This window comes from Rhodamnia argentea, chromosome 3 (genome assembly GCF_020921035.1).
Source record: "Rhodamnia argentea isolate NSW1041297 chromosome 3, ASM2092103v1, whole genome shotgun sequence".
In the NCBI taxonomy this organism is placed as follows: domain Eukaryota; kingdom Viridiplantae; phylum Streptophyta; class Magnoliopsida; order Myrtales; family Myrtaceae; genus Rhodamnia; species Rhodamnia argentea.
The window spans coordinates 25,874,376-25,899,433 of NC_063152.1; the positions used below are offsets into that span (position 1 = coordinate 25,874,376).

At 38.7% G+C, this 25,058-nt stretch overlaps 1 protein-coding gene across 1 annotated transcript in view; it reads left to right on the top strand.

Annotated features, from left to right (window-relative positions):
* Positions 1-25,058, top strand: part of LOC115727690 (serine/threonine-protein kinase rio1-like) — a 110,715-nt gene that overhangs the window by 59,202 nt on the left and 26,455 nt on the right. The window lies entirely within an intron of this gene.

The following is a 25,058-nucleotide window of genomic DNA, read 5'->3' on the forward strand; positions in this document are numbered from 1 at the left end:
TTGAAAAAATTCTAAATAAAGGCCCAAAATGCTCTAATGTTCTCAAATAAGGTCATGAAGTGAACTTTATTTTAAATAAGGGCTTGAAATGGTCATGGAGTCTCAAAAAAGGGTTTGGCCTAAAGGGTATTTTCGTCATTTTCCTTTTTTTTTTCCTTTTTCTTTGCTTTTTCTTTTTTTTTTTAAAAAATAAAAATAAAAAATAAAAAAAGGAACAAAACACAAGCACTTCTTGCTTGTGGTTGCTCCACACCATTGGTGGGGTGTCGGCGAAGGTCGGATGGGTTGCCGGCAATGGCTTCCACCTCTACTCCTTCCTCCTTCTCTCCAACCTCTACAACTCAAGTCCATAGCTGGAAACCATAAGCCCATCTTGCAAGAACCTTCATTACCTCTCCAACCAGCCCTCCATCTCTCTCTTCAAGTTGTCTCACTCTTTCCCTTTCCCATTCCCTTTCCCTTCTTTGCACAATTTCAAACCCCCTCGGTCTCCGACCCACCTCCGACCACCGAGAGACACCACGCATGATAATTACCTCGTAATCCTTCACAAGCCTGCCGACTTCTCGAGCCCAATTGAGCATATTGTTGACCGGGAATCGCACCCGAGGATATTCATCTAGGACCCCCTTGACTATACTTAATATTCTTCAAGAATGTGTACCGAAAGGCGACCCCTCCTTCGATCGGTAGGGTCACCGGTGCCCCACCGGCGGTGGGGAGCAACCACCGCCCCCGCATGTGTGTATTCTCTTTTATTGTTAAAAAACAGAAAAAGGAAAAGGCAAAGGTAAAAGGAAAAAAAAATCTCAAAAAAGGGAAATGACAAAAATGCCCTTGAGATCGAGCACTTTTTGAGACTTCATGACTACTTCAATCTCTTATTTGAAATAAAGTGTACTTCAGGCCCTTATCTGGGAAAATGAGGATACTTCGGGCACTTATTTGAAATAATGTTCACTTCATGCCCTTATTTGGAATTTTTGCTATTTATTCCGAGGGATGGTCTATTATGCTAAATTAGATGAAATTCCTAGCATCAAGAGAAATAATATGAGATGTATTTTAGTAATTTGATTCCTAAAAAAATTTAGTAATTTTTTATTTGCTAATTTCTTTCATGTTTAATTTGTCTTTGATTGGATTTTTTTTTCATTATGCTATTTTCCGTTTCTAAAGGGAAAAATTGCTAAGAACTGAAGCCTGAATTGGGTTGGGCATGGGCTTAGTCACTTCTATAGATCGTGATCACATTGCACGGTCAACATAGAAACAAAACAAGTCATCTCCACTTGGTATTTAATAAAGATACTGCCCCAGTGAATTACTCAAAAATTTGTACGTAGTCCATCATTTTTCGCTTTCATACTGTGGTGATATTTCCCTTTTTCCACACGTCCCCCTCAATTTTTTTCATTTACAGAATCAACCCACAGTCTTTTCGAATCGTACAATGAAAGATTTCCATTCGATCTTTTAAAATCATCAAAACCATGCTTAAAAGAAATCTCTGATCACTCCGTTCCCTTTTCTTGTTTCTTACCACAATAACCATAGTATTTTGGCCACGAACAACTGATTCGATCCAATCGGCTGCACCATAAGAACATCATGCCGTTGATCGAACTTCTGTCTCCACAAGTAAGCCTCGGAGTTACCAGGGACGACAGTACCAAGATCCATCCAAATCTTGAAACAACTTTGTTTCATAACCTGCCAATCGAATCCAGGATTACAACAGCAAAACTCGACATCTTCACCATGGGATCACAACCATTTATCAATGACAGGACAAGCATAATATGAAGTTATCGCCTATGTCAGATTAAGGGCATGTTTGTGTGAGCTTCCACGAAAGGAAAAAGTCCCACCTGAATTCAAAACATTATCCAAGTTTCAAAAAAATAATTTTATGGAAAAATTATACGCGTCAAAAATTTGTATATTGTGAAAGTTTGAGGCGTTACTGGTTAAGAAAAAGTTAATATGTATTCGTTGCAAGATGGGGATTAAAAATAAAGAAAAAAAAGCATAACCATATGACTAGCCGCATGCTGACTCTTGTTTGTATGCTCATAGAAGCAAAAAGAGAAATAGACTCTCTTCACACGATGTATACGGAGTTTTACAAGATCACTTTGCACCTTCACATCAATTATCCTTGTGCCCCTACGTAAGAAAAAATCCTCTTCACAAAAACGTCCATGTCCATATTTTAAATTCTCACACCCACTTAAAACACTCAAGCCTTAGGTAATATGCTAAAATGAGTTTGTAAAGAAAGACAATTTGTTATTTTAAATAGGGGGTTTTTACTCAAAGGACTATGTGTAGTGTCTATAAAGATAGAGTTATATGAGTGATCATCACATAGTTACGGGGAAAATTATTAAAAAAGTCCTAAACCTATTACAATTGTACCAATTCAATCATAATTTTTTTTTTGTTAATTGAGTCATAAACATTTTGCATTTGTGTCAATTTAGTCCATCCGGCCAACTTTGGCTGCACTGACGTGATAATTTCTAAAATTTTGTATTAATTTTTTTTCTATCTTAATTTTTATTTTATTTTTTTAACCCGGCAGGATTATGAATTTTTTGGTAATTTTCCAATAGTTATGAGGTTGTCTTCAGTATCATTGTTGAGTCATGTGCATGGATTTAATCACTAAGCCATTTTTTTTTATAACCGAGGTTTCCCACGTGGAATGGACTATTCCTCGGGATAGTGGGGGTATGAGCGCCACCATTTCCATTTCACTTATTTTGAAAAAGATAAACAATTTTTCCTCTTTATACTTTTCTAACCCATATTAGTAGGCTAATTCCGAATTAATAAATTATCCAATTTTTTAAAAGTTAAGCAGGACAAGAGACACTTGATCATATTGATATAGTATTGACATAAAGAAAATTATGTATGCAAGTTGAAGAAAAGTCCGTATGGCTTGAAATAGGCTCCTAGACAGCGGTAGAAATTTGACACTTTTACGTGAGATAATAGGTTCTCAAAAAGTGAGATGGATCACCGATGTTACTCCAAGAAATTTGATGATTGGTATATTATTTTGGTGTTCTATATGGATGATATGCTCATGAGGGAGATCAACATACCGAAGCAGCAATTGTCAAAAGAGTTTGAAATGAAGGACTTGGGCGTAGCGAACCCCATTTTTGGGATGAGGATCACACAAGATAGATCCGAAGGAGTTCTAAAGTTATCTTAAGAAAAGCAAATTGAGAAGGTGCTGGACAGATTCGAAGTTGAGAATGAAAATCCCACAAGTACTCCTTTAGGAAGTCGCTTCAAGCTCTCGAACACATAGACTCCAAAGACAAATGAAGAGTGGGAATATATTACTAATGTGTCGTATGCGTTAGTTTTTGATAGTTTAATGTATGCTATAGTGTTTACCGGACCAGACATAGTTCACGCAGTGGGAGTTGTGAAAAGATAATGGCTAATCCAGGAATAAAGCATTGAGAAGGTGTAAAGTGGTTATTAAGATACGTGAGAGGCACTTCGGGTATATCATTATGTTTTGTTAAAATGGTATAACTTTACAAGGATTTGTTGATGCAAATCTTTGTGATGACTTGTGTAACAGAAAGAGCACATCGGATTATGTTTATACTTTAGGTGGCACCGCAATTAGTTGGATGACTAGACTTTAGCTGTGTGTGCCTCTCTCCACCACTAAAGTAGAGTATGTTGCTATATCTGAAGCTGGTAAAGAGATTATTTGATTGAAAAATTTTCTGAAGGCGATAGGCAAGGAGCCGGATAGCCGTGTACTTTCAGTGACAGACAATGTACTAGTTGTCTTGAAAAAAAATCCTATATTTCATTCAAGGACAAATTACATTTGGTTGAAGTATCATCATATTTGTTAGCTGATAATGATGGGACATTGTCATTGAAGAAGATTCTTGGTGCAAAAAATCTAGTAGATATGTTGAAAAAAGGTTGTCACCATTGAGAAAATGAGGCTGTGCATTGCCTCAGTTGGCCTCCATGGTTAGTGCTGAGGGGGGCTGCCGCACTAAGACAATTTTGGTTAGAAAGTTGAACTAAGACTATGAAAGATTATTGCTATTTTGAAGACCAGCCTCCAAGTGGGAGATTGATGGATTTGCAGAGTTCGATAAAAAAAAAGTAATATTAAGCGTAGAGCTTTTACATGGCATACTTGTAATATATTAAGCACGGAGCTTCTATATGGCATTCTTGTAATTTCCATCATAACTTTGTATGTTGTAAACTTCTGCTATATATTGGGACAATAGCTGTTGCACTTGTAACATTGAAGCTTATAGCGCTAATGCTCATACTGACAATGAAGAGCATGCCTAGTGTGGCACCATGGTTTTTTCCCTTTTTGATTTAGAAGGGTTTTTTCCACATAAAAATTTGCTTGTCTTTTTATTTATTTTATTTTCCTTCAAAGTTTCGTGTTCCTAATAGCGTAAGGAGACAAGGAAGATAAAGAATAGGAACGAGTGAATTGGAAAACAGATGACATTGTTCGACAATGAATTGATGACACGCAACAAACAAATGTGAAGCATTGTGGAAGAAATTGCAAGATCTTCGGAAGAGAACCCCATAAATAAAATCATTCTTAGTTCAAAGACTTGTAAATTTGAGACACAAGAAAGGCAGCAGCATGTTTGGGCACTAGAGTGAATTTCAAGATGTTATAAACCAATTGACAAATCTAGAAATTAGCTTGCTGATGAATTGCAAGCATGTTTATTACTTGGTATCCTCCCCGACAATTTGAATAAATTGGTTATAGCATTAAACAGTTATGCTTCTTATGATGTGCTTTCTATGATCATGGTTACATAAAGCTTGTTTAAAGAAGAAATAAGGAGAAAATGCATGAATTATCCTTCTCTCGAAGACTCTTGTCATGGGAAAAAGCAAGATAAATCAATCAAGAAATTTTCAGAATTATGACAAAAGAGGCAAGTCAAGGGAAAGGTTGAAATCAAGCGCATGGAGAAATGTGAAGTGCCAAGATGTGACATTATGCCAAGGAATGCAGGTCAACAATGAGAGATACAGCCTACGACAGAAACATAGATCGAAAGAACGAATAAAAGCAAGATGTAGCAAACATTGCATCCCTGGCGATGATCTATAGCGATGCTTGTGTGAGTCTTACATGTGGAGACTCCGAATGGATTGTTGATTTTCCAGCCTCATTTCATGTCACCTCATGGCGTGAATATTTCACATCCTATTGCAACGTTAATTTCGGTTGTGTTAGGATGGAGATGTTCATTTGGGAACCGATTTTGGGTGTAATTTACTTCTGAAAAATGTGAGACTATGTTCCATTCATCTATTCTCCACGTGTGTCTTAGATAGTGATAACCACTGCAATTCCTTTTATGGTGACAAATGAAAATTGACCATAGGTTTGTCCCCGAACCACACACCTACCGGAAGGGGGTCTCACTTTGATACCTGTAATACCCATGAGTTAACTCACTCGATGAATTGTCTGTTTCAATCCCCTTTCGCCATCCTAGAAGTTTGCTAAAAGTCTCTCCTTATCTAGGCCCTTTGGCTCCAACGAAAACTCCCCGCCCTTCAAGGCCGGGTCGTTACATGAGCCCTGAAGTGACTATGTATAACTATTACGACTTTGGTTGTTATTGAAATTGTATTCGTAACAACCATAAATCCACAAAATGTAGTACATAATAGATAACCAATACACGAATAGGTGCTAGATCTATCAAATAAATGGGTTAAGTAAGAATTGGGTGGATTGAAAATGGGTCCAAGCAACTCCTAAAGGATAAAACAAGCGTGACCGCTTCTTACATTTTATCCATTACATCTGGGACGGGAAGACTATGATAGTTTGGAATTCTTTTCTTTCTCCCTCATTTCTGATTTTGTTCATTGAAAGAGGATAAGCACCATCCAATGCCCCATTTTTATGAAATAGAATTTTTTTCTTATCCATACCCGACCCCGATCCAACCAAACTCGACTCCAATTCTCAGCAATTTTACCGTGTATGTGGAAAATAGCGTACTTGAAAAAAAAACCGATTAAAAACAAAATCGAACATGAAAGAAATTAGCAAATAAAAAATTACTAAAAACTAACTAAGTAAATTCTTAGAACACATCTCCTAGTTATTTCTCCTCGTACTAGGAATTTCATCTATTTTAATAGCATATGTCATGCCCGAAAAGATATATACATAGTGTACATTTGCACTCTCATAAGCACTAAAAGATGAAAAAAAAAATATTCGAAGGATTTTGAAACATTCAGACCCATCAAGGTTTGTAACATTAAGATGGGGTCCAACACCACACACTTGGATAAATGAAGGAACTTTGAATCAAAGGCCTTAATTTTCCTAATTGCGTAGGTCCAACTTGAACTGTCCAAGCCCAGCTTCCAAGATACGAGCCAAGGAAACTTAGGAAAGCTTCACGGGCCCCTTTGTGTCGATTATAATAACCAAAGAAATGAAGTGGCCCATAAATTTTTTCCCTTTTTTCTCTCTCTTTTAATTTTAAAGGTTAATACCATAAAAAATCCCAAACTAGTATATATGTAATAAATTTATCCTAAACCTATTTTTTTATCACAAAAAACTTCAAACAGTTACGCTTGTGACAAATTTACCAAAAATTGGTATACTTGTGACAAATTTACCCTCTTTTAGTTTTCATTTAAATTTTATCGTTAAATTGTTAAATTGAATGACACACGGTGCATCAATTTGGTATTTTTACTGTCTATTTGTTATAAGTGTATTCGTTTGAGATTTTTTGTGGTATTAATCTAATTTAATCAAAGCTAACGGAGGATAAATTTGTCGCAGGTGTACCAATTTGGGATTTTTTGTGGTAAAAAAAATAGTTTGGAGTAAATTTGTCACATATATACTAATTTGAGATTTTTTATGGTCAAATAATAATTTGGGATAAATTTGTCACAAGTGTATCGGTTTGAGGTTTTTCATGGTTAAAAAAAATAGTTTAGGTTGAATTTGGCACATGTGTACCGGTTTGGAGTTTTTCGTGATATTAACCCTAATTTTAATAGTTGTTAGTTGCAAGCTGGTTTAGGGATGATTAAATCTGCAATTAATCTTTAAAGGTATCCATTCATGCTAGATGACCATGTGTTGGCAGAAACTTTGTGTTCCGTGATCTATTCCGTGTTTATACGGGGAAATATCAAAGTTTCATAGTTGTCTACACGACATAGAATGATTGACCCAAAAATGACCATGGACCTACAGAAATAATAATTACAATCAGAAGTATCCATTACAAATGACATGCAACAAGATTGATACAAATACAGTATGATTCCAGGAGCTCCAACAATCCAACTGAACTTAGGAAAGCGGCATATTGTCGAGCAGCTGAACAATCTCACAATAACAGTCGGAACCTCATATGAGCAAACACACAAAAGCAAACACTAGCAAGCACAAAGGGGGGGTTTGGTCGACTATCTGCATCACTTCGCCATAGACGAGGCTTGGTCTTCTCCAGAGAAGTAAGCGGCTTGGAACCAAGACGTCCCCCCGATGAAACAACGTACAAATCATCGATATATCGGTTTCCGGTCTCACGGAGCCAGGTCATCCTTTGATTAAATCTGCTTCCGATGAGATAGATTGATCTGTCTCCTCTCTTCCTTGCAATATGCTGTTCAAACACACAAAATCAAACATTGGCTATTGAGGAGCCACATCCTCGATATGCTGTGAATTAAAATGGCCAATGTCAACGTAAAAGCTTGAACAATGACAATAAATATAATATGAAATCTCTTGGTTGAGTCGAAACTTTCCTGCTGTTGCGGTTGCTCGTCATCCCTATACCAAATTAGGAAGAAATTAATTCTTTTTAAAACATTCAAATGCAAGAAGGAGTTGCTACGTAATCGGCACTCTAAGCAGATTTTTTAAAGCGCATTCGCACGAATAAATTGCGTACCTTTCGAGTGTGGCCGTACGATCCGCCATGCTGGGGAAGTTGAAGCTCGATGAACTAAGTGATTGCTTTTTTTGGGCGAATGAGGTAGGGGAAGAAGCCCTTGGTTCAGGTTATATGTAGGTCTTGTTTTCTTTCCTCTCCTTTCTTTTTTCTTTCCTTTTAATATTTCTGCTCCGCATCTAATTGACGTTGACTTGACTTTTCGCAAATCTTCATCACATTTGACCGTTAGATCCTCTCGAGAATTTAATCAACGGTTGAAGACGAGAGGGGGCAAAGGTGCACAGGCGTCTTGAAAGTGAATCGCATCTTGAGATTCATGATGAGATAAATCTAGTGTAGAGATTGAGTTTAATGAACTTTGTAAGTAATTATAGGAATATTTGCTCAACTCACAACAACATTGACGATAAATCTAGTATTTACTCAAATGCCCCAAAATTGGGTTGATAATGGATGTCACAATCTATGTTAATATTTTAACCTAGAAAGCACCGACACTTTTCGAGAACCTTTGTGTCATGTCGTATTGTGTCCAATGCACTCCGACACTCCGACACTTCTCCGATATGACGTGATTAGTTCTCCAAACACGCTAGCGATACGTGAGTCTACCATCCCGACACGCCATTTTGACACGCACGGTATCAATTTTAAGCATTTTCAATAAATTAAGGGTCAAAATATAAATTTATCAAAAATAGATATGCTTGAGTCATATATCTAGCCACCCTAAAATTAATATACCCATCTAGCAAAAAAAAAAAAAAACCTAATCGTAATTGATATACTTAATGTAGAACGTGTCCTAAAGTGTCAAAATTCTCTATTTTTTTAGAAATAATGTGTCAACGTGTCGGTGCTACTTAGATTTTAACAATTTTATTAAGTACCAATACTCCAATAAATTGGGCTTTTTTTTTTCCCTCTCGTCTTCCATAATCCATGAAAAAAAACTGAATATTTTATGGGTTCGGAATTTACCAATTACTATGGGTTACACAAAATGGGCTTTTCTCTATATAGGGATACGAGGTTAAATGATGTGAGCATGCAAAGTGGCCTGTAAAAAACCCCGATGTATAAACAGCTTCACCGTGACGAATGCAATGCACATGTTCTTCAGCGATAGCAAGTATTCCGTTGTCCCTCGAGTTATATACTTGGAAGGGATTGGATTGGAACCATGGAGTAAGAATATCCTGTGCGGTTATCTATCTACATTAGGGGTTGTTGTGAATATGAAGGGCATGTTTGGATGCCCTTCTGTTTTTCTCTTTTTGCTTAAACCAAGTCTTGCGATAAACACGTATTAACTTTTTTTTTTAATCTGTAACACCTGAAACTTACAAAGAAAATCAGTTTTAAACCTTTTGTATAAATAGCAATTCAATTCTTAACTTTTCCATTTTGTCAATTTATTCCTAAACATTTACACGAAATTTCAATGTAGTTATTTTCATTAATTTTCGCTGGAAATCACTGATGTGACAATCAAGTCATCGATCTACTACGTGCCCATCTCCAAGTCAACGATTTTCGGCCAAAATTGATCGGATTGACTCAATTATGGTTCTCCGATCTATTTTGACCGGAAATCGCTGACTTGGACGCCAACCGTCACTAATGTGGGCAATTTTAAATAACATTTTAATATTTTTTAAAACTTTTTAAGTAATTTTTCCTTTTTTATTCCTTGTTTATGTTTTCTTTTTCTTTTTTTTCTTTTTCCCTTTGTGTGGCCTCATCGATGGCCGGCGGAGAACACCAACCCCGAATGAAGGACTGCCCTCACTTGCCTAGGCGAGAGCAACCCTTGCCCAAGGCCCGCAGAGGGGAAAATATATAAAAAAAGACAAAACATAAAAAAGAAAAGAAGAAAAAATTAATAAAAAAGAAAAAAAATTTATTAAAAATTAAAAATTATCAACATCGGTGCCGGTCGTGTCCCATAGAATGCCAACGTCCACGTCGGTAATTTCTACCCAAAATTGGTCGAATTAATTCAATTGGCAAAACGTGAAAAGGTTTAGAACTTAATAACAAAATTTAAAGATTTAGAATTGAATTGACAAAAGTGTAATGTGTTTAGGATTTTTTGGATGATGTTCTTAAGGACAGCATTATTAATCTTGTCCTCTCATTGAGACATGGTGGTCACCCCAACATAAAGATGTTGAATTTTTGCCGTCTTAATGATGGATTTGATTGATAAGCTATGCCACAAGGTTATTTCAAGATCTGGATTGATGTTGGTACTGTTGTCAATAGTAACCGTGAGGCTTTCCTCACAGTTATTGTTGAGTTCTGGTCCATTTTTCTTCTAGTTGAATTATTAGTCGTATAATAGCTAGTAGGATTTGAGCTCTAATATAGTTTCAATATTATTTATCCAAGCATTTTTTTTTTTTTGGAAATCCAAGCATTGTTGAGTTGCAATATTGTTGGTCTTAGCAATATTACATCACTTCTATTTGAATTATTAGTCCTAACGTTGTTGAGTCTTGTACTTAAGAGTTTTGATTATTTTATTCTCGTGTTGGTCATAGGATATGGTCATGCAACACAATATCTGTAGAAAGCGACATGCGACAATTGACGTAAATAATACAGATTAATTAGTCAAACGACAAATATAAGTCATAATTCATTATTAGTGCTAAGTGATTTATTAAACAGTTTGTTCATTTGAATGTTTTTACTATATAAATTTCCATGAATATAGTAAATTTTCAGTTATTTCGAATCACTATCATAATATGTGTTCAAATATCCGGCGTCGCTTGATAATATGATTTTATATGCTTTTATGTATATGATCTCTCTCTCTATCTATAAGTTTAAGCTTTTATGTTGAACTTTCCAACAATATGTAGCTTGACTGTATGTTTTTATTCTTGCCTAGAAAAAATTCGCTAACTCTCGCTTTAGTCCCAACCGTTAACCCTTCGATCGAAAACCTAAAGGTTAGCCTCAGCCACATGATGCAAATTTTCACTCGCAACCCGCTTTGAAAATCGCACATTTCAATTAATTAATATCCTACATGCATCTACATGATCTGTATGCATACCTTTGGATGACTAACGACAAGTTTTGGATGGAGGTTTAACAAGAGCAGATTTAATATTAGAGTTAAATTTTGTGATTTTTTTTTAGACAAACAAAAATTCAGGATATAAATGGGTGGAACTTAAAGTTAGGATTTTTTAAGAAATTAGGCGCGTTATTAATCCGATATTTGGTCTACTTCTTATTGCATAAACTGACCCAAGAGTGATGTCAGGTGTTGGAAAATCCAGCTACACGACACCAACTCTTGCTTTACTGGTGGGCTTGGTCCGATCGAAACATCATACAATTCCTCAAGTGCTTGCAAGGAGGAATATTTTCTTAGATTCTTGGAAATCTTGACGCCCTTGGAGTCGGATTGAGGTGCTTCTTGTTGGCTTCAAGCTGTTCTCTGATTGGTCGGATTGGAGATGCGCTTTGATTTGGTCAGCCGTGACTTTCAAGAGAAGCCAAATCCTGATCACGCCGAGAGGAGATTAGAATCTGTTTTTGTCTTGACCTTTGTCTGATTTGTGCATGATGCAGTTGCTTCCTAACTGTTTAAATCTTGACTAATCTGTGTTCTCTTTTGTGTTTAGTCATGCTAGTATTTTTAATTTTTTTGGTAGGATCATGCGAGTACTTTGATTAGCTATTTCTAGAGCTTGACTAAAGTGATTTTCAAGGGCAATTTTCGTTTTCATTTATTTATCTAAGGCTGGGTGTGGTGGCCGGATATAATTCAAAATTTTATCATATTCAATGTTTGGTGCACCACTACATCCAAATTTTGTGTTTGATGAAGGCATGGCTCGCCTTTTGGGGCGCCTCTAAGAGATCTTATGACTTTTATCAAGCAGTGTTTATGCTTTTCTTCTCACCCCTAATATATATAAAATCTCATGGGACATGTCAAAGAATAAATATGACCAAAGTGCAAATACTTCATTTCCGTAATAATCGCGCTCCCACACGGGGGTATAGTGGGGCCTAACCCATTTGCCCATTTCTTTATTTAAAAGACTATAATAGCGTTTTAACTCATAAAGTGTTTCACACTTTTCCTTCAATCCTATGTGAGATGAAGAAAATGTACTTTTTTGTTGGTTTTGTAAACAAATTTCAACAGTATTCATAATGAAAAATAAGAAGATAATCAATTCTGGGATGAAGTCGTTGATGATCATTTTCAATACAAAATATGAAGTCTTTTCAAATAGATACAGGAAATTATTTTCATTTTGATGGAACTTAAGTTTTACTACATAAGAACGCAAATCCTACTTAGGAGAAGAACTTTAACCCCACTATGATTTTATTTGACTTACGGAACGACGAAATGGCCCGTCTTCACCGAATTATAACAATGGCATTAGTTTCTAGCCTCGAATTTGATCTTGTAGATTGCAACTTGTTCTACTAAGAAAACATAATATGATAATCCAATTTCTTGCTTTGAGCTCCTTTCTGTGTCAATTCCCAACTTTGTATCAGGGCATGATACTGTTTTTTCCAATATTTTCACGCTGACCTGTTGGCCATTCGTTTAATATAAGATACAAAAGAAATTCAAGTGGAAAAAAAATTAACCAATTAAAACAAATTAACAATGAAAAAAATTATCATAAAATAAGAAGTTATTAAAAAAAAATTGACGAATCGAGCTACTAAAACACATCTCCTACTATTTCTTGGGCAAAGCTGAATGGGCTCATTTGTCTCGAAGCTGAATGGGCTCATTTGTCTCGATTACAGCAATCAAAGAAATGAAGTGGTAGTGGCTCATCAATTATTTTTTAGGGATGATTTGAGCTGTAATCATTCTTTCAGGAGGGTCCATTCATGCTTGATGACCATGTGTTGCCTGAAATCTTTTGCGTGATGATTTAAAACGATTATCTTCAATTTGAGTTTTCTTCCATATTTACACAAAGAAATATCAAAGTTTGATTGTATTTATAATCTGCTACAGTTGACCCATATATAATCAGGGGTCCGTCAAAATAAATTACTGGAATCAGAAGTATCTTGTACAAATAATATGAAACACCATTGACGCTGAGATATGATGTGATTGCGGGAGCTTCAAAAATCCAATTGAACTTCGAAACATGACATATCGTCTGGCAGCTGAACAATCTCTTGGAAACGGTGGGAATTGCGCGTGATCATACATGCCAAAACAAACACTAGCAAGCACATGTTGATGACCAGCCACATGGCCGGAGACAGGCCCGTCCAGAGAAGCAATTCGGAACCGAGAGTGCCGAAAATGACGTACAAGTACCGATATATCGGGTTTCGACCCGCCTGCCTGGTCACTTTGATCGGTGCTACGAGGTAGATGACTTCACAAACGATGTAAAACTGCAGAAATGCATGGCTCAACGCCCCGATATATCGTGAGTTGAAATGCCCGATGACCATCAGCTTAAACGAGGTGAATGCAATATGAAATCTCTTGGTTGAGTCAAAACTTTCTTGTTGTTGCAACTGGCATGGTTGCTCATTGTCCCTGTACCAAATATCACAAATTTTATGATTTAATTGAAAGAAAAAAAAAACATATCCAAAAGAGAACAAAAAACTAGCTACTCAATCCTCACTCTTTTGACCAAAAAAAAAAAAAAATCGCACTCAAAGCAGAGTTCTCGAGAGCATATTCACATGGATAAACTACATACCTTTCGAGTGTCATTGTATGATCGACCATCTTCAGGGGGAGTTAGAGCTCTGTGAATTTTGTGGTTGATTTTGAGTTTTGCGTGAGGAGATGGTGTGCATATGTGTGTGTATAGAAAATGACCAGTATAGGCATGAATTAGAAAAAAGTGATTGGAGTGAGAAAAGAAGATGGCGATGCTTAAATAGAGGGGTCGGCGAGGTTAATATCTAGGGAAAGCTGGGGGCGACCGTTCGATGGAGACACGTGTAGAGCGGGGGTGGGATTAACCGCGGTTGAGTTAGGGTTGGACCACGGTTAGTTGTTGAGATCCGAGGCGAGGCGGCACGGCATATGCCGTTGTCACTTGTCAGGCTTTTTTTAATCTAAAAGCGTGGATAAAAAAAGAAAATGGATATGTTTTTCGGAGACGACGCTGAAAACGACGTCGTGGCTTTCGTAATGCACATCGTATGCATACGACGTCGGTTCGAACTGGGGGCGGGGGGGCTAACGACACGTGGCAGAAATCCGAGATGGTTCGAGAAACCGTGGGACGTGCACGGGAGGTTTCATTTCAAAATGCCCTCTTTCCTTGCCCTGCCAGGGCAACTCGATGTGCTCTCTGACTTCTCCATCCATTTTCCCCACGTACTGCTTCAGCGATTCCAGTCTCAAGAACGACATGAAAGAGTCTCTCACCCGTTTGTGATCCTGGTCACCGAGCTCCAGCAGATTGCGGTCTCCCAGAATCGCGCGAACGGACGATGTCTGCTTGTTGGCGACCATGCTGCCGTCTCCATGGAACACGAACTTGTTCGCCGCTTGCCCGTGAATGAACACTGTCGGTTTGCCGAAGAGGGTGAGCTTCGAGATCGGTCCGTACTTCCTCGCTCTTTCTCGGAGCCATTTCTCGCCCGTGTTCGTCCTCATGGCTCGGAGCAGGCCGATGCTCTGGCCAATCATGGGGATTCCCAGTGATCTCGGAGGCAGCCTTCTCGACGATCCTCTTCTTCTCCAGCTCAACAGCAAGAGAACTGGTAGAAGAAAGAGGAGAAGAGTGATCAGAATGTTCATTGTTGTGGCTGGGGGTGGGTGTTGTGATGAGGGGAAAGCAAGAGCAAGAGAGATATAGCTCTGACTCTTGTCAGTTTCTGAGCAAGCATTTGAGCTGGTAGATTCCTTCTGGAAGGTGGGCTTGACGATTACTATGCAGAAAACGCAGCCACTTGGATGGATACAACTTCTTATTAAGTATTCTGCCGATTTGTTTCGTTTAGCATTCGCTCTATTGAAAATTGCGGATGAGATAAAACAAAATAGCATAAGGCTGAGCCAACAGAGGGCAAAAAGTGAATGATGTGACCACCAACATGGGAATCTCAAGTCTACCTTCAGAGACAGTGACTTGGAGAAGTTTGGCGCATCGTTTGTTGTTATGCTGGCGGCGAACTTGGGCAAAGTGTTTCACTTTGGGCGAATTGATTGGCTTGGCACGAACTTGTTTCCCTTTGTGCGAATTGTTTATTGTTGGCGAACTTAGGCTCGGCACGTTGGTGTTTCATTTTGGCCGAATTGTTTATTGTCGGCACGAGCTTGTTTCCCTTTGTGCGAATTGTTTATTGGGCCCGGCGAATTCGCCAGCTTAACAATAAACAATTCGCCCTAGCTCGCTCCCATAACAGTTTCACCAGATAAATAATTCCTCACCAAGTCACTTTCCAAGGATAGACTCGATTGTTTATCCAACGGAACTTTCCAAGATCCTCCCGCTGTGTCTTAAATTCAAAGGAACCTTTCGTCTTCGGCCGTCAAAGAGAACACTCAATAATAATTGGTGATTGGCTATTGAGTTTAGAAAACGAAGAGACTCGAGAAACCGCGCTTCAAAGATCTAGAAGAGGATTATTTTCATTCCAAATTATGGGTTTGTCCCTCGTCTAATGTTGTACCATTGCTAGCTAAGGGTGAGAGGTTCCGTGGTCGGTCCAAATTCTATTTAGAACATACTCGTCGGAATCAATTTCCCAATTTTTGAAACTTGGAACCTACTTTATATTTCCCGAAACATGGAACCTTCCCCCGTCACAAGTTTCTACTCTATTTTCCATCTGTTTTCTTAATTGATCAATGACTCGTCACCTTTAATAATCACTCTGCTACAATCCGCTAACCACGGCTCATATTCGGACGGAAGAAGTATGAAATATTAATAAAGTAAAAGTCTAAATCATGAATACCGCAGAAAATGGAAGCTCGGACTAGTGGTTCCATGTTACACACTCATCATCGGACGCAACGGAATATCATAGGGTTGCAAAAAGACATAGAATAAGAAAAATACAAAGATTTATTCTAAATCCAAATGTGGAACCCGCTCTGTCGCAACCCGAATTACGTGTCAACATACTCGTCGAAACCGGTTCTCCAAATTTTAGAACCTAAAACCTATCATGCATATACTAATATTTGGAACCGAACCGATTCCCACCAGTCAAATTCTCCGATTCCCAATTCTATCCTCAAACCATGTTTGCCCATATTGCTAGCCCAAAAACGCACATGCTTCGGGTGTGAAGCAAAATAAAAAGAAATTATATAACATAAAAGAGCTCTTTGATATATTTGGTCTATTTTTTTTTCTGATCAGATATATTTGGTCCATTTAGGAAGATAACTATTTCGTCTTTCACGAAACATAGAGAAGATTAATTTATACAAAAAGTTTGAAAAGTGTGAGAAGCTTAAGTGATCATCGCGATTGAATACATGAGATTCAGATTTCGCCGTTTGCCTCTGTGGTTTAATTATTCATCACGGGCTTTTCAAGGAATTCAAATGGCGAGGAAGTGAGGCTTTGTTGCGGATGGAGGGATTTGGGGGTGTATGTAAAGTTGGTTTAATTTAGGGTTCGTTTCTTTAAAAAAAAATTATTTTCGAATTAGTTATTTTTTGATTTTTTGGTGACTGGACAACAGAAAACTAATTTATTTACAAAAAATTTTGGAAAAATTCCAATTAAGGGCCTCAAGTGCCTTCATTCTTTCGAATAAGGGTCCGAAGTGCACGTCATTTCAAATATAACGAAATGTCTTATTTGTTTCAAAGAAGGGCTTGGTTTTTGTCTTTTTCTCCTTTTTTGCAATTTTATCTTTCTTTTTCTGCTTTCGTTTTTATTTTTTCCTTTCCCTTTTTCTTGCTCTTTTTCTTTTTCCCCTCCCCTCCCCGTCCCCAGCCACGGTTCACCATTGATGTCTGCTTCTCTCTCTCGCTCTCTCTAGTCGTCCACACTCTCTCTCTCCGTCTGATCTCTTGCAAGTCTCTGTCTCTTCGTTTTCACCTGTTTGAGATTCAAAGAAAACCAGCAAAGAAGGAGAGAGAGAGAGAGAGAGAGAGAGAGAGAGAGAGAGAGAGAGAGAGAAAAGCAGACACGCCGGCCGTCGCTCCTGAAGAAGTTCTTCCTGTCGGTGTACAGGAAGAAGATGGAGGACGCAACGACCAACCAGTACTACAAGTACGACAGCCAGACGCTGACCATGTTCACGTCCTCGCTGAGAGTAAAAATATTTGGAGGAAACAGAAACTTGAGACTGCGGCTGTTGTCGTTTTTGACCTCAGTCGCGTCCGGAGGTCAGACATCAATGGTGGACCATCTCCTTCATCCAGATGCTCAAGGCCCTCATGCCCGTCGCCATCCACCCCATCGGCGTCTTGCTTAAGAGAGACCTTCAAGTCCCAGACCATGCTGAACATGGTGTCGATCTCGCTCAGCGTAGCCACCTACAGCGAGGCGAATTCGACACCTGGGGCGTGACCCTCTAGCTCGGCGCCATCGCCTTCGAGGCCACGAGGTTGGTCCTGATCCAGATCCTACTCACCTCCAAGGGGATTCAGCTGAACCCCATCACATCGCTATACTACGTTGCGCTGTGCTGCTTCGTCTTCCTGCTCGTGCCGTGGGTCTTCATGGAGCACCTGGTGCTTGTCAAGTCCTTGAGCTTTCGGCCCGACCTCTTGGTCTTCGGAACCAACTCACTCTGCGCGTTCGCGCTCAACCTGGCAGTGTTCCTACTCGTTGGGAAGACCTCGGCGCTGACGATGAACGTGGCGATGTGGTGAAGGACTAGTTGCTGATCGCCTTCTCGTGGTCGGTGATTAATGACACGGTGACGCTGGTGAACCTGTTCGAGTACGGGCTCGCGTCGCGTACTACAAGCACTCGAAGCTGCAGGCGCTCAAGGCAAAGGAGGCGCAAAAGAAGGTGGCAGCGCAGGCGGGCGAGGGGGAGGTTGGGAGGTTGCTGGAGCAGAGGGAAGGAGACGGGTTCGATGGGAGAGAAGAGGGACTCTCAAGCCTAAGGATGACTGAGTCCTTGAACATTCGATGACCGAGAAGGAGAAATCAGGAAATCGGCGAAACGAAGAACAAAAATGGAGAGAATTTTAAGTGTACCCAGCAGAAAGACTAATCCAATGCAGAGTATGCAAATGCATTCTTGCAATTTTTTGCTCCGCTTCACATGCCGGTTATGCTGGAGATCAAACTGGAGAGAGAGAGTGTGTGTGGACGAGTAGAGAGAGGGAGAGAGAGAGAGAGAGAAGCAGACGTTAATGGTGGACAGTTGCTAGGGGAGGGGAGGGGAAAAAGAAAAAAAAAGGGAAAGACAAAAATGAAAAGCAAAGGAAAGAAGAAAAAGAAAGACAAAATTGCAAAAAAGACAAAAAGACAAAAATCAGGCCCCTTCTTTGATACAAATAAAGGACTTCGAGCCCTTATTTACAACAAAATCCACTTCGGACCCCTATTTGAAAAAATCAGGGCACTTGAGGCCCTTAATTGGAATTTTCCCAAAAATTTTCTTCATCAATTGAAATTAAAAAGGAGAAAATGGCTTTCTTTTCTAATAAAAAGAAAATCACTTTCTTAAATCATTAAATAAATAAAAATTAATATTTCAAGAAAAAATGATAATGTTCCTAACAAAATGGCATGTCTAGTATCTACGTATGTAAGGATTAAGGGATGGTTTTGGAGCGGAAAAAAAAAAAGAAAAAAAGCAAGAGCCTACTTTAAGAGGAAAAGAACCGGTTTAAAATCCGGCTCTCGGGGATTGAGAATCAAATCGAATTGATCCACCCGGTCGACGGCTCCTTGCATTGTCTGTGATCGCCCGCCTTCGTTCGGCTACCCCGGCCGACAAGACAATCCCTGCTCTCCTTCATATAGCGATCTCCACCCATCAAGTCACTCAGCTGCCGCTGAAGCTCCATCGAGCTCAGCCACTTCCATGGCGTTGAGTTTGGTTGAGCTGTTCTATTGCGCTGCAAAGCTCCAGCTCTCAAGTCCGTTGAAGTGATTTCCAAGGCCAATTTTTTTTTAAATTTGTTATACAATTGATGTACAACGAGTATTTAGAAAATCTAAGGCTCTTCTAATTAAAAAAAAAATGGCTGATGTAGGCTTGTCCAACCTTTTGCGAGGCCTCTAAAATATCCTTACTTTTCATAAGCACTTGCTTTTTTTTTTGTTACACCTGAAATATGGTTTTTTTTTTGTTTAAATGTAGGGAAAAATTATCAAGACAAGTGCGGATCTATTACAATTCTACTAATTCGGTCCTAAATCTTTTTTTTTTTTTGCCAATCCAATCATAAACCTTTTGCGGTTGTATTACATCAGTCCATTCAGCCAAATTTGGCCAATCGACACCGACACGATAATTTTAAATAATATTGTAATACATTTTCAATTTCTTTGGTTACTTATATATGTATTTATTTATTCTTCTCCTTCTTCCGGTGAGGTCAATCGCCGCCCATCGGCTCGGCCGAGCCTCGCCTCTGGCCAATTGCCGAATCGGTGATCGGCCTTAGGAAGAAGGATAAGGGAAAAAAAAGAATATAAAATTAATAAAATAAATTTAATTTTAAAAAATATTAATTATTTAAAATTGGCATAATAGCATCGATCATGCCATATCGGCGTCAACCAATCAAAGTTGGCTGGATGTACTAAATTTAGCACAAATACAAAAGGGTTAGGACTCAATTGTAATAATAATAATAATAATAATAATAATAATAATAATAATAATAATAATAATAATAATAGGTTTAGGTTAAATAGTCACAATTATAATATATTTGTGACTTTTTTTGGTAGTTTTCCCTTAAGTTTAGTCTCATGAGAGATCACAAAGCATAAATACGTATTGACTAAAGATCGAATTGCATATATTGCATATTCTATAAGTTTCTTCTCAAATCATATTCGACTAAAAGACACCACCGCACATTCGCAGATGATAAATTCACGTATCAGAAAAAGAAAACCACCGTTGCTCAAATCTCCCGAGAACAATGTCTGTTCATGACTGTGTAAAGGGTATGTACGAATTTGGAGCACCCATCATTGCTCAAATCTCCCGACATGCCTTATCACCTCCAGTTCTGGGTTATCTTGGATCGGATTGTGATCTACTCATCACAAAAGCTGCTGTTGATCGACATTCCTTTCTCACCGTTCATCACAAGTCGAGCTTTAACTTTGGAGAATAAAGTCGAACGGGAGAGCTCGCTTCGCCCTCTACAGTCGGGCCGTTCATTTGTGAAAATAGTCGGCTCACATCGGAGCCTCCCCTCCAGTTCTTCAAGCAGCCCTGCGCCATCCCATTTTGACTTAGTTTGTTCGACAAACAACCGCAACAGATTAGTGTTAGCATCAAATACATCAGCATGCTATTATGCTATCTAATGTAGAGGAGAAATGAAGTTGTGGTACTTTATCAGTAGATCACAAGCAGCATTTTGATTTCTTCTCCCAGACCAAATGCAAATTCAATTTGTGTACCTAATGTGTTGTTCGACTTTCTTGCCTGCAATTAAAAATTGGTCCCCCTAGCGATCAGCGTTTTCGTTCCCTTTTTTTGGGATTAGTGTAATTTGCATGGGTTAATCATTGGAATCAATCACTTCACTGTTTTTCTAGTTGAAAAATTACTAAGTTACCAAGAATGTTGAGGAAATTAATCCTACCAAATTAAGGAAATTACCATAAAAAATCGAGGTTGACATTTACTTCATTGCGACCTTCCCGTGACGTTTAAAGGTTCGTGAATTCTAGTTGTTACTTGAGTAGCAAACAAAAGATGTATTCAGTTTTTTTTTTTTTCCCATATTTCTTGATGGTTAAAAGAAACATTTAATTTCCTCAAAAATGAATGTTACTGCATATAAAGTGTACTAACGAAATGCGCCATTAACAAAAGAATATCATTTATGTAATTCATTCAGGAGTTCCAGTAGATGTGATGCACAAAAAAAGGTTAGAGGAGTATAATCTATGCAGCAGATAAAGCTCTTTCCCTAAAGATATCAGCACGCCCCAAGATATAGACCAACAGTAGACGTAGATGGGATAGTTTCATATCGAACTACAAGTTCCCCAGAATAAGCAAGCTGAATGTGTCCCCGGTGCAGCCGTCGCTCCTCGCCCTGCAGTCAAGTTTGTCCCGAGAGAGAAACCTATCAAGTAATGCAAAAACACATCCGGCAGGATGATTATGGTTCAGCTGAAGCCATCAAGTTAAGATGCATGCCTGTAGCCTATTTTTTGTGCATCACATCAGCCGGAACGCCTGAATTAAATTACATATGTATATATAATGTGTACGTTTATTGATGAAACATACAGCAGCCCATTCTCTTCTGACCATATGAAAAAAAAAAAAAAAGATAAGAGAATACGTCTCTTGTTGGTTGCTCAAGTAAAAATTTGGGTAAGCAAATGTCATAAGACAGTCTACCGCGAGAAAATAGTCCATAGGCCATGGCATCAAAACTATGTAATAAAGCCAAGCAATCGTATGAAGCTTAACAAAATTGCACTCACCATGCAAAAAACTAATTGAGGACGACAAGGGCTGTCACTCGCTGCCGGGGGGGGGCTAGATGAGCGCCGGAACCGCAGAGGATGCGTGTAGCCGGCGCCGATGCCGAGAAGCTGTCAGGTGATCTCTGGAATCCCTTGGGCTGCGAGGGACTCGGGGGTTAGCCAAGCAAAGAATGCAGCCACGCCTGCAGTAGGTGACGGCGACGGATGTTCACATTATTCTATTTTGAATTCATAATTGATCCCCGTCTATTCAATCTAGGAGCTCCAATCGTACGTGCGCTTGTCCGGGATAACTATGGAGAAGCTCTTGTGCGATACATGATCTAAAATGAAATGCGAATGCAAACTATGATCCTAATATTTTATGCAATTAATGATGATATGTAATAGCCAACATGATTTAGGTGACAAATGTACGGCCGTCATCATTTTGTAATCTAAGGATCCAACAAATAATAAGCAATATAGATTTAAATCCTCAGTAGCCAATCGAAAATCGAGGTGAGAATTCACTTGGTTGTGCCCTTCCTATAATGTTTAAAGGTTTGTGAAAAAAAAGAAATGGTCAATACCACAAAAAACTCTAATTTGATACATATGTGATGAACTTACCCCAAGTTAATCTTTCGATCACTAAAAATCTCAAGGCGATATACATGTAACAAATTTAACTTCCGTTAATTTTCATTAAATTGAGTTAATACCATGAAAAGTATTAAATTTGTATATCTAAGAGAAATATATTGTAAATATCAAGATGGTACACTCATCAACTGTCACATATCATCCAACTCAACAATATGAAATTAAAATTTAATGAAAACTGATGGAGGATAAATTTGTTACGGGTATATCATTTTGAGATTTTTGGTGATTAAAAATATTATCCAAAATAAGTTTATCATATAGTATTAATTTAAAATTTTTCGTGATATTAAAAAAAATTCTAGTTGTGATTTGCGTAACAAACAAGAGATTCCGCGCGACTAGTACGCCGTAACAGAATTGAAAAGGAGAGGGAAGCAGAATCGAGAGTGACGGAGATCACGCGGATAAGGACGCCACAACAGAATCGTCTGTTTCTCTCTCCCTTCTAGCAGTTTTCCATTCGCCATTTATAAGCTCGAAGCTCCTCAGTGCTTTCAGAAGCAGACCTCCAGCTTCTTCCATGGCGAAGCTCTCTGCATTGGATCTTCGTTTCTGCAGCTCCAGCCTCGATCCGTCGTTGATTTAGCTGTTTTCAGTCTAAGTTTGTTCATCGAGTGATTTTGATTATTTTTTTGAGTCGATTTGATGTCATCGGACCGTAATGCTGCTGCGTTCATCAGGTTGCTTTATTCTTAAAAAACTGTGGAGTTTGATTTCATTCAGTCTAGAATTGTCTCTTGCTGTCTGCCGCGTTTTTTTCTTTCTTTTTGTGCAGTTTAGTCCATCTTTCCAAGCCATTTCGGCGATATTAGGCGTCTTAAATCCTGAGTATTCCATGCTAAGAAGCGGAGGAGGATGGATGTTTGAGGACGTCATTTACCATGGACTTACTGATCATAGAGCGTTATTGTGCTACATCTTTTGAAGGTAAAGAAAGGTAAGAGGAAATTCTCTCTAGTGTTGCTGATTTTCACAAGTTAGAGAGTAGTTCATTCACAAATTGGACTGGCATTGACAAGCTTTGGAGTTCATTTGAGTCGTTCTTGTTGCCAAGACATCCGGATTATAAAATCGATTGATAAGTAAGCGTTTGAGCACACGGGTGAGTGATTATCGTCCAGGTTTGGAGATATTCATATTAGCGAAACTGTTGAAACGATGTCAAAGGTTGGGAAGCCATGCATTCCATGACATGAATTCTCGTAGTTGATTTGCTTCTGATTGTCATTCTTTTTGTGACACGTTCTTACTTCTTTGTTTGTTGCCATTCCTTTGACGTCATTTCCTTGATTGTATTTCTCTTAATTACTTTTTGCATAGTTGGTTGGTTAGGTCATACGCTAAGGTCGCGGCAACCAATCTGCATTTTTTCCTTTTGTCCTTTTGGGTCTGATTGGTATGCAAATATAACTCCCTCCCTAAACGTGCACACGTCACAAGCACACAAGTCAAAAATTGCAAGGGTAAACTGACGTAATTATTTAAACATTTTTTAAGTCGTGCTGTTCACTTTGTCTTGAGAATGAAAAAGTCAAAATGGGGGAAAACATGGAAAAGAGCATCAAGAAAAGGACACAATTGGAGGAATGATGAAATCTAATTTTAGTGCCCAACACGACATTGACACAATTTCGTCAAGTAAGATCTACCTTGCAATTTATTTTTACTGTCACTTTATTTGACTTGTGTGTGTGTGACGTACATGTCTAGTAAATATTTTGTTCTTTCTCGTGTATTCCGTTGACATGCATGTTGAGTCATCTCGTCTTTGTTGCCTTCGCACACCAAGAAGTGAACTTTCTAGATAAAACAAAAGGAAACAAAGCTTTGGACTTGAGTAAAGTCCTTAAATTGCTTCGTCTAAAGTCCTCAAACTGCTTCGTCTAAACTCCGAGACGTAAAATTCAATGCTATTTCTTGGGATGAAGGGAAGAAAAATATTTTTTCTCAACTTAGGGGTGATGGTGGGGAAGGTAGACTCCACGTCATCTTCGAATGGTTACCCTGGATAAGGTCGCATAGTAGCATCCCGCGCCTCGTGTGAATCATCGGAGCTTCGGCTCCTGCATCGTCGACTTGTGCTTCGCACGATATCCGTTGACGTGCATTTTCAGTCACCTCATCTTTGTTGCTTTCGCACACCAAGAAGTGAACTTTCTAGATGAAACAAAAGGAAACAAAGTCCATTCAAGTGGAACGGTATGATTTATGCTGGTACTAGTGGGGGTGCGAATGGGTTGGGTTGGATCAAGTCTTCATTATACCCGACCTCACTCAAAACACAGTTCATTTTTGCTTGACTCTACTCGAAACAAGATCAAACAGGACATCACCTGAATAATCGGTCTGGGTCGATGGACTGGTGGATGCCACCGGACAATATTTTAGTAGTAAAATATTTGGGTGAGAGTTCTTTGGGCGCGAATTTTCTGGTGGACGCGAACTCTCATTGGATTTCGATTAAGGATTTGGATTAAGGAGCAAAGTAAGTAAATAGTCAATGGACGTCGAATATAATTTATAAAAAAACAATACCTCCACCACCGAAACCTCCCCTCAGCCTAGGAGGTCATTTCTTCTTTGGTATGTCTTAGAAGGCATGAGGACTCCCTCTCTTGCCTAGCCATTGCGGTTACGAAAAATAAAAAATTGGTAGTGAGATACAGCAAGAGATATAGAGAAATCCCAGAAAAATCCCAGAAGAGTGAAAAGGAGAGGGATCCTACATATAGCCGTTGGATACCGAAGAGAGGGAGAGGCATTGTGAGTCAAAGGAGATAGAGAGATGAGCGAGTCTCGAGGGCAGAGAGAGC